Source organism: Haematobia irritans, chromosome 2 (assembly GCF_050003625.1).
Source record: "Haematobia irritans isolate KBUSLIRL chromosome 2, ASM5000362v1, whole genome shotgun sequence".
Taxonomy (NCBI): domain Eukaryota; kingdom Metazoa; phylum Arthropoda; class Insecta; order Diptera; family Muscidae; genus Haematobia; species Haematobia irritans.
In genome coordinates this window covers 229,002,709-229,021,007 of record NC_134398.1, presented here as the reverse complement: position 1 = coordinate 229,021,007, position 18,299 = coordinate 229,002,709, and the positions used below count along the sequence as shown (strand labels likewise).

At 33.1% G+C, this 18,299-nt stretch overlaps 1 long non-coding RNA gene across 1 annotated transcript in view; it reads right to left on the bottom strand.

Annotated features, from left to right (window-relative positions):
- The window catches only part of LOC142227279 (uncharacterized), a 41,660-nt gene extending 23,937 nt beyond the window's left edge, over window positions 1-17,723 (bottom strand). The window contains exon 1 of the long non-coding RNA XR_012719818.1: window positions 17,624-17,723. This is a non-coding gene — a long non-coding RNA (uncharacterized LOC142227279). The remainder of the gene's footprint in view (window positions 1-17,623) is intronic.
- Window positions 17,724-18,299: the final 576 nt, after the last annotated feature.

Below are 18,299 nucleotides of genomic sequence, written 5' to 3'. Positions count from 1 at the left end.
TTTTATATTTGGCTAATTTACGTTTGTAGCTATACACCACATTAAAAAAAATCAGAGATGCTAAAACTTTATGAGTAGATTACAACAGCAACTTTCTTTTCCTGGCGGATGTAACTGGAAAGCCGTTTGTTCGATTCTAAAGTGTAAGTTAGGGTAGGGAGGATGACACCGATCCAGGGAAACGGATTTGGTGTCCAAGCAGACCATATTGGTTCTTTGCGGTTCCTCAAGTTCCTTTTCGCTTTTTCTTCGTGAATGGAATGGAAATTCCATCCGGGTTCACATTGCCCAAATATGATGGGATTATATTTGGGCAATGTGATCTCTAGTTTGCTTAGGATATCCAACCGGAAGCCTTGATGAAAGGGAGTTTACTCCTCAGACTGCATTTCTGCAAATCTGTAATAGTTTAAAAGATGTATGGACTCAATCTCTTTATTCTTCTAAAAAATAATGCTGTAAACTGAGACTCAGGGTTGAGATATCATCTTGCATCAAATTGCATCATTCGCTAAACCAATCCTTGGTATGTGCTTTCCCAGGACATTGTATGCTTTTATGATTGTTGTCAACTCCCTCACCTCCTCTCTATGCAATAACAATTTTGTTTGATCGCGTTGGTCTTCAACTTCCTACCATAAGTCATCAAAAATGCCATTGATTCCGTAGATATACAAAGAAAACGGAGGCGTTTTGTGCCACTTGCTAACTCCCTTAGTAAATACATTAGTTTCCTCGCTTCGTATTATGGCATAAAGTCCAGGTACCCAGCACAGAGTTACTGTTCGTTGAGAACTGTAAGCTCTCTACAACAGCGGCGACGACTAGTTTCGACCTTATGTTTGTATAGCCCAAGGCCTTTACTGCCGTTTGACTGTCGATGGAAAAGCTGATTCGCATCTAAACAACGGCCTCATCGATAGAGGTCGTTATTCGCAATAGTGAATTCATCGTCTAACTTAAACGTGTCTCCAATTCGCAACTCTTTGCAGTAAATATCACTGCTTGTAAAAATAGAATTTTGAAAACATTTTCTATAGAAACAAAATTTTCTATAGAAAAAAAATTAAAAAAAATTTTGACAAAATTATCTATAGCAAAAATATTTAAAAATGTTTCTATGGAAATAACATTTTGACAAACTTTTCTATAGAAACAAAATTTTGACAACAATTTCTATAGTATTAAAAGTTTTACTAAAAATTTCTATTGAAATAAAATTTTGAAAAAAAATGATAGAAATACAATTTTGACAAAATTTTCTATATAAATAAAGTTTTGACAAACTTATTCAAAGAAATACAAAGTTGACAAAGTTTTTAATAGGACTAAAATTTTGACAAAATTTTCTATAGCAACAAAATTTTGACAAAATTTTCTATAGAAATAAAATTTGTACAAAATTTTCTATGGAAATAAAATTTGGACAATATTTTCTATAGAAATAAAATTTTGACAAAATTTTCTATGGAAATAAAATTTTGACAAATATTTTCTATGGAAATAAAATCTTGATAAAATTTTCTATAGAAACAAAATTTTGACAAAAATTTCTATAGTAATGAAAGTTTTAATAAAAATTTCTATTGAAATACAATTTTGAAAAAAATATAGAAATACAATTTTGGAAAAATTTTCTATATAAATAAAGTTTTGTCAAAATTTTCCAAAGAAATACAATGTTGACAAAGTTTTTAATAGGAATAAAATTTTGCCAAATTTTCTGTAGAAATAAAATTTTGACAAAATTTTCTATATAAATAAAGTTTTGACAAAATTTTCCACAGAAATACAATGTTGACAAAGTTTTTAATAGGACTAAAATTTTGACAATAGGACTAAAATTTTGACAACAAAATTTGGACAAAATTTTCTATGGAAATAATATTTGGACAAAATTTTCTATAGAAATAAAATTTGGACAAAATTTTCTATGGAAATAAAATTTTGACAAATATTTTCTATGGAAATAAAATCTTGATAAAATTTTCTATAGAAACAAAATTTTGACAAAAATTTCTATAGTAATGAAAGTTTTAATAAAAATTTCTATTGAAATACAATTTTGAAAACAAAAATATAGAAATACAATTTTCGCAAAATTTTCTATATAAATAAAGTTTTGTTAAAATTTTCCAAAGAAATACAATGTTGACAAAGTTTTTAATAGGAATAAAATTTTGACAAAATTTTCTATAGAAATAAAGTTTTGACAACATTTTCCAAAGAAATACAATGTTGACAAAGTTTTTAATAGAAACAAAAATTTTGACAAAATTTTCTTTAGAAACAAAACATTCTTTTCCTCTGTTGGTTAAGCTATACTTGTATGCTAGTTTAGTCAATGCATGGTTTTAAGCTGAAATCAAAAAAACAACAACAATGATTAAAGAATAAAACCAACAATAACAAAACAAACCGAAGGAAAGAAAAGGAAGCACGCTCAAAATAAACCCAGCCAACTGCACTCAAATCGATGATTTGACGGTGGCAAAGGAAAAGAGATATGTTTGTACGAATTTATTTCGGCATAAGCCGGCTATCAATGTAAAACCTTTTTTCGGAAGGTTCAAGTGTGGTTCATTGTTGGGTTTAATGAACTGCCTGAATTTATTCTGATAATTGGTTGATAGTTTTGCTGCAAGTAGAGGATACTGATGAGGAATGTGGTAATTCCGAAACGTGCGTCCATCCAACCATCTTGCAGTCTATAGGGCTTTGCCCAAATAAATTTGACAAACATTCTTTTCCTCTGTTGGTTAAGCTACACTTGTAGTTTAGTCAATGCATGGTTTTAAGCTGAAATCAAAAAAACAACAACAATAGAAATACAAAACTTTCTTTGGAAATAAAATTTTGACAAATATTTTCTATATAAATATAATTTTAACAAAATTTTCTATCGAAATAAAATTTTAACAAAATTTTCTATCGAAATAAAATTTTGACCAAAGTTTCTATAGAAGTAAAATTTTGGAAAAAAATTCTATATACATAAAAATTTGACAAAACTTTCTTTTTATTCTTCAAAATCGCTTTTTATAAATTGTAATTTTTGTATATCACATTTAAATTGGACTTGACGTATTTCTTTCAATTTTGCATTTAAAAAACCTGAGCACCCCTCATTTTGAAGGTGTGTGTGTGTAGAATGTTGCTCCTATTTTGATTTTGGAATTCACTCTTCAGTTGTCAAAATGCCGTCCAAGCAAGAAGAGCAGCGTATCAAAATTTTGCTCGCGCATCGCGAAAATCCGAGCTACTCGCACGCAAAGCTGGCAAAATCGCTAAAAGTTGCCAAATCAACCGTTACAAATGTAATTAAAGTGTTTGGGGAACGTTTGTCGACAGCCAGGAAGTCTGGATCGGGGGGAAATCGAAAACCGGAAGCCGCTGAGACGACAGAGAGAGTTGCCGGTAGTTTCAAGCGAAACCCTAACCTCTCTCTCCGAGATGCCGCAAATAAGCTGGGTGTATCGTCTACAACCGTGCATCGAGCCAAAAAACGAGCCGGACTATCGACTTACAAGAAGGTAGTGACTCCAAATCGCGATGATACACAAAATACGACGGCCAAAGCGCGATCCCGGAGGTTGTACACGACGATGCTGACGAAGTTTGACTGCGTGGTAATGGACGACGAAACCTACGTCAAAGCCGACTACAAGCAGCTTCCGGGACAGGAGTTTTATACGGCAAAAGGAAGGGGAAAGGTAGCAGATATTTTCAGGCACATAAAACTGTCAAAGTTCGCAAAGAAATATCTGGTTTGGCAAGCCATCTGTACCTGTGGCTTGAAAAGCAGCATTTTCATAGCTTCCGGGACTGTCAACCAAGAAATTTACGTGAAAGAGTGTTTGAATAAACGTCTGCTGCCTTTCCTGAAGAAACACGGTTATTCCGTACTGTTTTGGCCGGATTTGGCATCTTGCCATTACGGTAAAAAGGCCATGGAGTGGTACGCCGCCAACAACATGCAGGTGGTTACCAAGGACAAGAACCCTTCCAACACGCCAGACCTCCGCCCAATTGAGAAATACTGGGCTATTGTCAAGCGGAACCTAAAGAAGACAAAAAAACTGCTAAGGACGAGCAGCAGTTCAAGGCAAACTGGTTTTCTGCGGCGAAGAAGGTGGACAAGGTGGCTGTACAAAATCTGATGGCAGGTGTGAAGCGTGAGGCCCGGCAATTCGGATTTGGAAAAGCGAAAGCCTAACTGAATATTTTTCCTGAATTTTATACTAATTGAACTTGAAAAAGAAATTTAAATTGATTTTTTAAATAAACGATTTCACCGATTTACACGCGTTTTCCCTTGACCAAATTTTGACCGTATCACCCTTTAAACACATAGATTTTCGACCTGCCAAGTCTTACGTAAATAGCAGATTATCAATTCCAAGCCACTGTTCTAAAAACTTGACAACAACATCAAAAAAATGCCATCAATATAAACGATGGCTTATGACAATTGTTTCGTCGTATATTTTATGATTTCGATGATTGGCTTACAAAGTGAAATAATTTATGTAAATTCAACGACACGGTGATTCTTCGATGTGGTGGCAATGACGGCGGCCGGTGGTACATCGCAGGAATATTTCATACACATTGTAAGGTTTTGGAATTTTTGGTGAAGTGGCGCTCATCGCCTGGCGGACAATTGTGATTGGTGTTTCTGGTGATGGACTGGTGGCATTCTGGCATTTTATATAGTCAGCACACCATGTCTGGGCCCAGATCTGTGTGCGTCTGTCCAGCATGTCTGTCTTTGCCATGGTAAAATAAATTTGTTGCCAACAACAATTAATATCGTTATCATCATATGCCGATGGCATTAATGGCTTGAACGTTAGTCGTTATAAATCAAGCGGCTGAAATATTGAATGGTTATTGAAATGAATGCACTCCTCTCTCTCTCTCTCTCTCTCTCATAGCCAATCACACACACGCAGACGCTGTGACTTAAGCCTGGAGTTAAAGTTAAACCTCATTTGCAATCTCTGTGGTTTATGGGTTCTGGTGTTGGACTTACGGGGATGGGGATGGCAAATAATTTATGCATTTGGCTGACTAGGTGGCTGGAGCAATGGCTAGCTTACATTCTGCCATCATCCATGCAAATTCTTAACAGGCGATTAGCTTTAGCTACTGCCTATTTTAGAGGCCGCAGATTCGATGTCCACCACTCATGGCATATGGTATTCCAAGCAATTCTATCCGTTTATTGGACAATCTGCGCATGGCATATTAATTAATGCCAGTGCGCACACCAGACTCGCATTGAGGAAGAGGAATGGTATTGTGTCACTCAGATGGTGATGGTAATGATTGTTTTGCCATAGCCGTTCATCATAAGTCCAAAGATGACTCGGACTGCTTGGTGATGATCAGTAATTGTTAAACGATTCCTTTGGCCAGAATGAAAACAAAAGCTTCATTTGGTCTTGGTCATCTAAACGGAGGCGGGGTGGCTATGGGTTTGGCATTGATTGCATGGGCCGCCATACATAAATGAAATATTAATCAGTCACTCACTCAATCCATATTTTTTCTTTAGTCAACTGACGTTTGTCGATTATATTTGTGGCACCACGGCACAATTGTTTTTTGTTTTGTCGTTTATTAACTGTGTGCGGAATAATTGCACAAATATTTGGACTTATATGAAAAGAATTATGAAAATCGTGATGCGAATTCTAGATGTATGGAATTAATCGATTCTTTTTTATTAACAATCTTTGGTATATCTTTGGAATTTGATCTCTAACAAAATCGAGGAGAATTTATGAGACCTTTGAAAATAAGTAGGCCAGATCGTCCGTATGTGTATTGAGTCTCGCTCCCTCTTCTGCGCATACAACAAAACAAACGCATCCATGTATTACCAGGCTCCAAAAAATTCGGCGATACTTGTGGTGTCCGTTTGTCAAAATATTAACACAGACCTTCAGTAGAGAAGATACCCTACTCTGGAAAACTTTCAAGCAAAAATGACACAGCTTTATATTCTCAGACTTCTCGCCCAAATCATTGGCTACCTTTGGCACAAATTATGACTTTTGAACGATCGAAAAAGGTATCGTGGTTATTAAAATTTAGAGAGAATTTTTCCAAACACTACCAAACAATTTTTCCAAAAACTACCAAAAAAAAAATGGTAAAAATGCTATTTTTTATAGAAAATTTTGGCAAAATAATAATAATAATAATTTCAAATCATTTGTATTGCCAAATACCATCTAGTACTGTAATTTATAAGATATCAAATCTTTTTGTACTAGTTTTACAATAATAAATAAATAAATCAAATCAAAATGTTATTTCTATAGAATATTTTGTCAAAATTTAATTTCTATAGAAAATTTTGTCAAAATTTTATTTCTATTGAAAATTTTGTCAAAATTTTATTTCTATCGAAAATTTTGTCAACATTATATTTCTATAGAAAATATTGTCAAAATTTTATTTCCATTGAAAATTTTGACAAAATTTTGTTTCTATATAAATTTTTTATCAAAATTTTATTTCTGTGGACAATTCGGCAAAATTTTCTTTCTTAAATAGATCAAAATGCTTATGTAAGTTTATAAACAAAATGTCGCTGGAATAAAATGTATCAGACGAGCAGTATAGAAATGATAGCAACCTGAAGTCGGTTGTTTATTTCTATAGAATATTTTGTCAAAATTTTATTTCCATAGAAAATTTTGTCAAAATTTTATTTCTATAGAAAATGTTGTCAACATTTTATTTCTATAGAAAATTTTATCAACGTTTTATTTCTATAGAATTTTTTTTTTAATTTTATTTCTATGTAAATTTTTTTCAAACTTTTATTTCTATAGAAAATTTCGTCAAAATTTTATTTCTATAAATAGATCAAAATGCTTTTGTAAACTTGTAAACAATAAAATGTATCAGACGAGCAGTTTAGAAATGATAGCAACCTGAAGTCGGTTGTTTATTTCTATAGAAAAATTTGTCAACGTTTTATTTCTATAGATTTTTTTTTTTTAATTTTATTTATAAAGAAAATTTTAACGATTTATTTCTATAAAAAATTTTGTCAAAATTTTATTTTAATGTAAATTTTTTATCAAAATTTTATTTCTATAGATAATTTTGTCAAAATTTTATTTCTATAGAAAATTTTGTCAAAATTGTATTTCTATAAATAGATCAAAATGCTTTTGTAAGCTTGTAAACAATACAATGAAATGTCACTGTTCAGACGAGCAGTTTAGAAATGATAGCAACCTGAAGTTGGTTGCAATGCATACATTAGCGTAGCTAGATAATTTTCCTAGGGGGGGCTATAGCCCCCCTAGCTAAAAATTTATACTTCATTTATTTATATTTCAATTAATGTTTTATTTCATAAAAATGAATATAAAAAAATTAGACATCAAGATAACTCGAAAATTAATTTATAATAAAGCAAGTAAAAGTAGTTCCACACATTTCCCAGCAAAAAAATTTGGAAGTTCTTCCAAAGACACAACTTTAAAAGCACTTCCAGAAGATGTATTCCCAATGATGTTCTTTATTTTAACTACTCAGGAAGTTCTTTAAATTCAATTTTTTTAACTTGGTTTTTTTCATACTTTTAATGGGAAATTTTATTTTTTTTTTGTTTCAAATAACTTAAAAACGAAGTAAGAATTCATAAAATGGTACAAATAATTAAAATTTTGTCGAAAAAAATTCTAAATCCATTCTGAAAAACTTGTGAAGTTTTGAAAATATTTGAGGTCAAACGTTTCCGACAAGCATTAGAATCCATTAAAAATTATAAAAATTATTTATTTGACAAAATATAACAGAATTTTTTAATTTACATTCAAAACATTGAATTCGGATCACACCTAAAGAAGTGATGCAAATTCAGTGCAACGGTTGTTGAAATGGAGGACTTCCGTCCTATGACAAGCCCATGTTAAATTCAACGCTTCTTCGCCAATTTTGCACCACTTCCGGATCCAAAAAGATCATTTTCATTACTTTTTTTGGCGACGCTTTTTTGGCTGGGCTTGTTTATTTTTTATAAAAATGGAAAATCGTAAATAGGTTTTCAAATTTTGGGGGGGGCTAAAATTTTTCTGGGGGGGGTCTAAGCCCCCTCCCCAGAGGCCTTCCTACGCTTATGAATGCATATCACCCACCCTGCACTTCTTTGTGTGTAGTCCTGGTCTTGCAGCAATGGATTAAGGTTTGTTCCTTTAAAGAACTTAATTTAGCTCCAAGAAAAACCTGTCAGTGAATTGCACAGTTTTGCTGAAGTTGGTTGCAATACATATCAGCCACACTGTAATATGGTGCACGGTGCATATCAAAAGCCAACAATAGTATTTAAGTATTTATTTAGTGCGGTTAAATCCAATGACAGTAAGATTGATACTCACATAATGTCTGTATTTCATTCACAATAATATGCATGTGTTGTGATTATTTTGAATTGTTTGCAGTGTGGCACATATAGCGATTTTTTCAACCAACTAAGCCAGAAGGATTTTTAATGGCAAAAGCAAGAGAGTTTTCAACAAATCAGCTATGGAGACTTGTAAAGGGTGATTCTTTTGAGGTTAGGATTTTCATGCATTAGTATTTGACAGATCACGTGGGATTTCAGACATGGTGTCAAAGAGGAAGATGCTCAGTATGCTTTGACATTTCATCATGAATAGACTTACGATCTGCCACAACGTCGAATTTTCAGTGAATGGGCCCTAGAAAAGTTGGCAGAAAATCCGCTTTTTTATCGACAAATTTTGTTCAGCGATGAGGCTCATTTCTGGTTGAATGGCTACGTAAATAAGCAAAATTGCCGCATTTGGAGTGAAGAGCAACCAGAAGCCGTTCAAGAACTGCCCATGCATCCCGAAAAATGCACTGTTTGGTGTGGTTTGTACGCTGGTGGAATCATTGGACCGTATTTTTTCAAAGATGCTGTTGGACGCAACGTTACGGTGAATGGCGATCGCTATCGTTCGATGCTAACAAACTTTTTGTTGCCAAAAATGGAAGAACTGAACTTGGTTGACATGTGGTTTCAACAAGATGGCGCTACATGCCACACAGCTCGCGATTCTATGGCCATTTTGAGGGAAAACTTCGGAGAACAATTCATCTCAAGAAATGGACCGGTAAGTTGGCCACCAAGATCATGCGATTTGACGCCTTTAGACTATTTTTTGTGGGGCTACGTCAAGTCTAAAGTCTACAGAAATAAGCCAGCAACTATTCCAGCTTTGGAAGACAACATTTCCGAAGAAATTCGGGCTATTCCGGCCGAAATGCTCGAAAAAGTTGCCCAAAATTGGACTTTCCGAATGGACCACCTAAGACGCAGCCGCGGTCAACATTTAAATGAAATTATCTTCAAAAAGTAAATGTCATGGACCAATCTAACGTTTCAAATAAAGAACCGATGAGATTTTGCAAATTTTATGCGTTTTTTTTTTTTAAAAAGTTATCAAGCTCTTAAAATGTCATAAATTTCAAAGACGTTCGTACCAACAAATAAGACAAAAAGACATTTTCTTTGTATTTAATGTTAGATATTGAGACGTTTAAAAATGCAATAAGCCATTAATAAAATCCCCATAAATTCTCAAGAAATAACAAAAATTGTTTACATTAAATTGTACAGACTTAAGGGGCATACATTTGTATCAGACACACTTGCAATTCAATGATTGATTGTATACCTCCAATATCACACCCCCTCCGGAGCATATTGCAAACATTTTTGAAATATGACCAACCAAAAATGCCACTAAGACTCAAATAAAGAAAAAACAACAAACAAATTATGTTAAACAATACAAATCTCTTCGATAACAATTTGTCCAAATTGTTTATACGACACCAGTGCCTGCCACCGGGCAAGAACAACAATAACAGTAGCACCACAATCTTCGAGAACAATGAACAAATAACTCCAAAAATGATCGTTGAATTTCATTGTTCCTATCAGACAAGAAATGTTTCTCTAAACAAGCCGTAGATTTCGTTTCAATCTCGCAGTTATGACTACAAGATTCACATATGTAGCTCCCATGGAGTATGAGTGTGTGATTGTGTGTGAAGATTGAGTATGTAAAACAAATTATCTCTTTGATATGATTTGAGTGTTGGACATTGTTGTTATTGTGCTACTTCTCTAGCTGTTGTTGTTATTTTTTTTGCTATTATGATTGTGTTTTCTTACAATTCGCATAAACCATATTCGGTTGATGGTATCGTCGCCCCAAAATCATAATAGAATTTGTTATTGTTGTTTTTGGTTTTGATTTGGTCTCCCCCCTAATGAGTATACAGTATTGCTGCCATTGTTGTTCATTTTGGGCATCATGTTGTTTGTTGTATTTTATTATTCTCGGCGCATTGTATATATTTGTTGTTGCTTTTGCTGCTTCAGATTCTTTTGATTTTGGTTTTTGGATGTTGTTGCAGAATTTGTTGTCTTGTCTTCTTCCATGTTTACGTGTTCATACATACGTAGCTACATTCTGTGGTTTATGTGGGGGGATTTGAATGAATGGCAATACCTTATTGCTCGCATTTGGTGTGTTTGCACATTTATTGCACAGTGGTGGTGATAGTGAAGCATAAAGGACAAATGTTTGTCAATCCCAGAAAACGATAAAGTTAAATAATAAATCTAAAATCTAGACAAATTTTTTAATAGAAATAAAATCTAGACAAAATTTTTTATTGCAATAAAATTTTCTCTATAGAAATAAAATTTTGATAAAATTTTCTGTATAGAAATAAAAAGTTTTTCTATAGAAATAAAATTTTGACAAAATTAAATTTCTTTAAAAAATTTAGTTTTCGTGTTATTTCATACGACCAAAATCTATCCTTTTAGTAGAAATAGTAATATTCCCTTGTTGGTGCAAGCTAAAATTGTTAAAACCTTTCAAATTCGACACACTTACAATTCAAGGGTCTCCATTTATATAGAGAAGTCAGACAGTCGTATACTGACCATGGATCATGATTGTTCCAGTGGCGCATGGTAGCATTTCTGTCCTCTAAAAAAGTGCCTAATATTGTGGTACACAACTTTGAATTCCCTTCTCATAAAAAATTGTGGTATAGTTACTTATCGGTCCACTCTCGTATACTAGCCAGCCACAATTGTTTCAATGGCGTATGGCGACATTTCTGTCCTGTAAAAGGTCCTTCTTATTGGGAAGGAATTGGAAACAGCCTTAACCTATAGAGAAATTATACCCAAAGGGGGGCTTGTCGGGAAATAAATAAGATCTATAATCTCATAGATATTTGCAGAACATATCTTAACAATTTTTATATACATTCTTTTTTCGATTATCCCCACTGTGCAACAGTTCGTTCATTGATTTTGCTCAGCCAATCGGTCTGTTTATTCTTCGGTCTTCTTTAAATCATTTGTCCATACACAATTTTTTCTTGTTGTTTGCACACGTCTTACTTTTTGCCCAAAATTATTTATGCACTGTGACCATAAATTTTGGTCTTGTTGTTCCTCCTGTGGCTTTGGTTCGCTATGAGAATTTGTTGGTGTTTTTTTTTTTGGTTTTATATTCACCACCGCAAAGAATTTCTACCAAAAACAAATAAAAATTCTTTTGTATTCTTACTATAGTCGTCGTCGTGGTCATTGAGGGTTTTATCATCCATGTTGATTTTCTTGTCTGCAAAAAAGGAAATTTTGCATATGACTGTTTCATGGAATCTCGTTGAAGATATTGTCTTTGCCATTCGACTGAACTTGCATTTTGTCTGGACTTTAGATTTACTTTATAGGTATCTTCATTTCTGGACACTGGAATTTGATTTATGATTGCATACGGATAATTATTCATTCAAATGGCGCCCACAGCATTGTTAAACATGACACATAATCAATGATGACACTCCCGCACACCCATCCGCTCTTAATGTCTTGATCAAATGCACTCTCAATAACTCCCTCTCGTCTGTGTAGATAAGTATTTATTTATGTGATGGGTGAGTGATATCAAAATAAATTCTCATCAAACTCCATGAAGATGTAGAGAATTGTCTTTTCATCTCTATTAGAAGGTGTGTATGTGTGTGTATTAGTGGATTAATGTTTCGCTTTTGATTACCATCGAATTAAATTAATTGATCAAAGGCGATTGCTTTATCGCATTCAAATGCGTTTTTATTTATAGCCATAACCATAGTTGTCATTTTTAATGGGCGTATGATTAACATATCATTAGGTATTCTGTCAAACATACAAATTTATAATGCATAATATTATTTATACTATGGTATTTTTAATGGTAATTAATATATTTTTGTTTTTTGACGATGAAGATGAAACGTCATATGATATTTTAATCTTAGTCTTAGGATTACTATTGGTTTTGTATATTTAATTTAATTTAAATAACATACATATTAAATTTCACATATTTAAATTATGTATAAAAATATTTTCTATGGCTTACTTACTGCTAAGGAGATTGAAAGTCATTACCATTGATATTACCATTTACCAGAATGCATTAAATTATTTATTATTTAAAAACTGTCTATATATTTCAAATCGATATTTTTGTTTTTTTGTTCCGAATCTAAAATATCGGACGGATGGACAATGCTTCACCGTCTTAGAACTTTATATTGGACATAAAGATCGATGCAAAAACAATGAAAAAGTTCCTTTATTTTATTATTTATCTTTTTTGTCATTGCTATAACGTTTTATTATCATTAGGACTAAATATGAAAATATTCGTTAATAATATGAGAGGTTTCGTAAAGTAACAGCAAATGCGTAACAAAAATGAACATTTTTACTATATTTGAGAATTTGTTTAGTTGACCCGATTTTAATAACAAATTGCGTTAATATAACGAAAATGAACCGAATAGTCTAAGTGAGCCTGAAGATAAATCGGTTTGGCACTTTAACGAAAATTTTCATTATTTCTGCTAGACTACGGTAACTTTTATTGTTAACGAAAGTTTTTTTTTCCACCAGTGCATTGTCTCATGATGGAGGGAATAACATTAGAATTGAATTCTTCACCTTAAAGGAATTCCTAATTATATTCTTATAAAGCAATTTTTTATCTCATAAGAATTTGGCCTGATGATAGCCTTGCCATGGCACATTCAATGATTTAATGACACAAATTAATTAGTTCACATCATTTGCTTAGGCCAGACATATTCGGGTATTCTAACAAAGCCCAAAGACAACATTCAGGTCATAAAAATTAATCATAAAAAACCACACAAAAACCACACATTCATTGAAAAGACAAACTATAGGTGAGAAACAACTGCCCGCATAATTTTGCAGGTGAGCCATATAAAGTAAAATTTGTAAAATAAAACCCCACGATCTGTATAACATTCGGCCAACCATAGCTAAGGAAGGTGGAACATGTTGTGCTAATGTGAAGAAGTCAACTTACACAAGTATGTCATAAAACAACACCAACAACAATAAAATCTGTGAAGCCACCCCAAGAACTTAAAAATACTGCCGATAATCGAAGGTGAAAAAAACACATGTATGAAAAATTAAAACCACTTGACCAAATGGCCATTTTAGCAATTTTAAGTTAGGCGACATGTACCAATACGATAACCATCACCATGGATCTCACTTAGAGCATTAAGAATTCTTAAAAGGTGTTTAGGCATTAAGGCCTTTGAAAGGCCCTATAATACCTTGGCCGCGTGCAAAATCTAAGCCAATGTTTTTAAAAAGCAAATAGAACTCTCAGGCTTATTCTTGGAGAACGAAATTCAATGTGGACGGGGATGTAAACTCCTCTTGCTAAACTTGAATGTTCTTAAAGTACACGCGATACCAATCTCGCAACAAAACCCCTATTTAAAATTTACAGTTCCACACTCAATATCATACTCTCTGCTCATGCACACATGATTTCCACATAGAACCTACACTTCTAAGAGGAAGAGAGTGCAAATATAATTCATTGAATAATCCATAACAGAGATAAAAGGGGAGCCATTATTACACTGCAAACTCACCTACACTCAAAAAAAAAATGTACTTGGATCCAAAGATTTTGACCTTCCCGTAAGGATTTTGGTATTAATTCTGAGCCAAAGAAGCGGCTTCTTTAAAATAAAGATTTTTTTAGCGACCTATCTGGCTTTAAATCTAGGACCAATAAAATTAAAATTAGGATACAGATCTGATTTATCAAATGTTCATTCTCTTTTCGCGGTTTATTAATAAAGGCACTCAGTTTAAAATTCCAAATTATAGGTGATACTTCAAAGTAAAAAATGTTTTCTTAATTCCAAAAACTCTTTAAACCAAAGACGCTAAATCCCCAAAATAATTCTTAGCCTATATTTGAAGAGTTTTTATCTTAAATCTAAAGTTTCTATATTTCAGTTAATTTAAGGACAATTTATTTAAATCAAAAATGTATTTCTTTACTTTAAGGAAAATTAGCCTTAGTTCAAAGACATGCGACTTTTTACAAATTTACAAAATTTGTGTCCTAAATTTAATGAAAAAAAAAATTTGAAGCAAAGATTATAAACTTTATTTTAATTAAAATTTCATTATTTTGTCCTTAATATTTTGTAAATTTCGCATCCTAAAATTTAGGTTGCGTAATCTTTAATATCACGTAAATATTTTTTTCAGTGTACATGATTTTTTTTAATGATTATAGAAAGGGTTTTACTATATTTGGCCAGTGGCTGGGCCGCAAGTTTTTTTTCTTTAAACATGCTTGCTTAGAAGATTAAAGACAATCAATGCTTGGCTTGTCATAAATAGCATCTAAAGCACGTTGTAACACAAGAGAAATTAAGTGTGAGAGAAAAGAGAGTTCTGTTAGTGTTTTTAATTGATCAATGGCAAACCCATTCAAAAGATCCTTTTCATTAATTGGAACACTTGATTTCAAATATAGAGCATAGGGTTTTTCTAAACAATATTTTTATACAACAATAATTCACATCTATTGTAAAATCTTCGTTTTAAGATCTAAAGGCTATTAAAGGCCGGTTCTCTTAACTACTGCTTAAAACTAAAGTAACTCTTGATTAATAGAAAAAAACTAAAACCGCAAGAGAAATTCAAGAGCCCTATTTCCATATTCACGCAAACAAAATCTACAGCTCCTTACTCAATATTATACTCTCTGTATGGTCACTGTCTCTCTTAAAAGGCCTTTTTATCAAAACTTCTGATTCCTGCGGCAATTTAATGGCGACCATTGATGAGATGTCGCATATACCATCGATGAAGCTTAGGCAGCTATGTATCTGTGTGTGTGCGCTTGTTCTATATGGTTTTTTGATGGCTGGTAGGTGAAGGTCAACACCAACCAAGTAACCAAGATACAAGCTGCCACCACCGCTACTACGATGCCACTAAATAGTTAGTAAGTTAGTCAGATGGTCGGTCGCATGTTTGTTCTCTTGTTTGGCCTCTCTTAGTTGGTTTATATTATCTGTGGTCAGCACTCCACCACAACCATGGCAATAGTGACGATGGTACTGTTGTTGCTGCTATTGAGGCAGTTTTAGGAGGCATGTGACTTGAATGCTAATTTGTTCCAAAAGACTTCTTTCGAATCAAATTAGTTTGATGGAAATGACAAAATCCAAAAGTGAATAGGTTAGTGGGTAATGTTGATGTTATTGCTTTGGTTTATGCTGATGTTGCTTCCTGCCTAATTCTTTCTAAGCATAGAACACCCCTCCCCCATATGCACAAAAGCATCACTACGATGTTTTTCGATTGGATTTTTCGAGTTTTGCATAATTTTTCTAAATAACCAACGACTTGCTAATACTCCACCCATATGCTAATTGATCATATCATAAACTTAAATTGATATGTTCTCGGTCTATCTGTGTCTGTCCAAGCGATGAAATCAATATCTAATCAAATTAAAATAGAACTCGAAATCTTTTTTTTTTCAATTTAGTTCGGAATGCATAAAATTCTAACCAAGAACATGCGGAAATGGTTTTGTGCAAGCAAAATGGGTTTGATATGTAAATCGATTTTTATTCTCCTCTTCATATGAATAATCAATCTGAGTAATTCATATGGATGTGGATATGCAGAACAGGTTTATAATTTTACCATCTTTCTTAATTTTTCTTAAAACCATGTTATTCTTATCAAAGCAAATCTGATTCAGTGTTTTCAAAAATATTACGTTTATAGATTTCCGTAGTTTATGATCCGTTTCTCTCCGTTACAAACTCACATAAATATATAATTTGATGATAATTTAATGGGTTCTACTATATTCGGCCAATGGTGTGAACAGAAGTTTTTTTATTTAAACAAGATTAAAGACCAACATTGTCTCGCTTGTCATCAATACTTCTCTCAAAATAGGTTCTTACAAATGGACTTTGTAACACAAGAGAAATTAAGTGTGAGAGAGTTCTATTAGTGTTTATACTTAATCAAAGACTTACCCATTGAAAAAGTTTCTGTTCTTTAATTGGTATTCTTGGGTCCAAATATAGAGCAGGGGTTTAGGGTATCATATTATTATACAACAATAATTTACAATTGTTATGATTTTAATTGTTTAGTAACTAAGATCTCACGCCTATGAAAAAATGTTTCTCTTACCCACTGCTTACATAACTCAACTCTCTATATTTCTAGGCAACAACAAAAACACAATACAAATTCAAAAGCCCTATTTCCATATTCACGCAGACCCCATACACAGAACTAAAGTCATATCATAGCGTAATTCTACTCACCACTATATGTGTGTGAGAGCATCAGTGTCTAGGGGATGTGAGTGTATGAGTGGTGATAAATTTTCATTAGATTTTTACTTTTGTCATTGTTAGCTTGTTTATCCCCATAGTTCATCCAATCGGTGCATCCCTCTCATCTGCAATATGAAAATGGATGTATGGTGGTTTTCGACACTGCTATAGCAACTGAAGTCTATCTGTTCTAGGTAATTTTGTGACTTGAATGTATTTAAACTCGTGAAAAATTTTTCATTTAACATTCGTCTCTATCTCATCTGAAGCACAGTATATAGATGGTTGTTTATAGATGATGTAACAATAAAGCAAATATTCATAAAAATTTTAAAACATTAGATCGTCTAGTTGATTTGATATAGCCACATTCAGAACAATTTTCCTTATTGATTTATATATGTTTCCTCTATTTACGGTACGGATGTTTTCCTCCCAATAGCTTATATGGAGAGAATAATTGGGTCCTTAGCTAAAGCCATTGACGGACACATATTTTCGTTACATATTCAGCAATTTGCCCCAATCCAGGTTCAAACCAGAATCGTGAGGAGGAAACTTCCCATGAAGAACCCTTCAGTTGCCTTATGACATTTTTGGTTTTTTTTGATATCCAAGTTTCGAGTGTAAATGAGGCATCGAAATCAAAAAGTATTTAGATGCTGCGTTACTATGTTTTTCCGACTTTCGTAGCCAACTTCGAAAATTGGTTAAACCAAGTGCATTAAGCTTCTAGATTTTCGAATATATATCCTAAACATCTTTCTTATTATATATTCCCTGCTTTCATGGTATAGTGTAAATGAATTTGTGCGAATGTTGGTGTGAGTGTTCTAACAATGTGACTTACATATTTGTTTTCTTCTCTCGCCAGCAACAACTACAAAATAAAAAACATCAAAAGTTCTGATGACTACAACGACGACAGAGTGCTTGAAAGAAAACCTTAGAATGTCCATAAGAAGCCAAAGGCCAAACACCAATGCAAACAACAATCAAGTTACATACTTAGATGCACAAGCAAATACTCGAACACATACCAAGGCACAAAAACAATACAACACAAAAATACGTGAAAAACAAACAGCCCCAATCACGCGAACCAGCAGCATTCTCGCACATCCATCCAACTATTTTGCAAGCAGCGAACGCCAAACGTCTAGCCCATACATAACCAATGGTGTGCCTCCATAGCTTTACTCGTCGTCAGCAGCAGAAACAGAATCTTCATATCATCACCATCCCCCTGATAATTTTACCAAATGTGGTGGCGATTTTCTTTTGCTCAAAACCTTAGATTGTTGAGAGTTTCCATTAGTTTGTGTTTATTTTTTCTTCTCCTCCTCATTCCTCCACAAAAAAATATTAATTTTCTTAGAACTCTTTTTCGGTTAGTTTTCTCTTAGAATTTTTCCTAGAGTAGGCCGAACACCAGCCTCTTACCATTTTGTTTTCTCTCACATTTTTTTACAAAGATTTTCACCATATCTTCATGTTTTCTTCTCTCTCTCCCTATTGAGAAAATT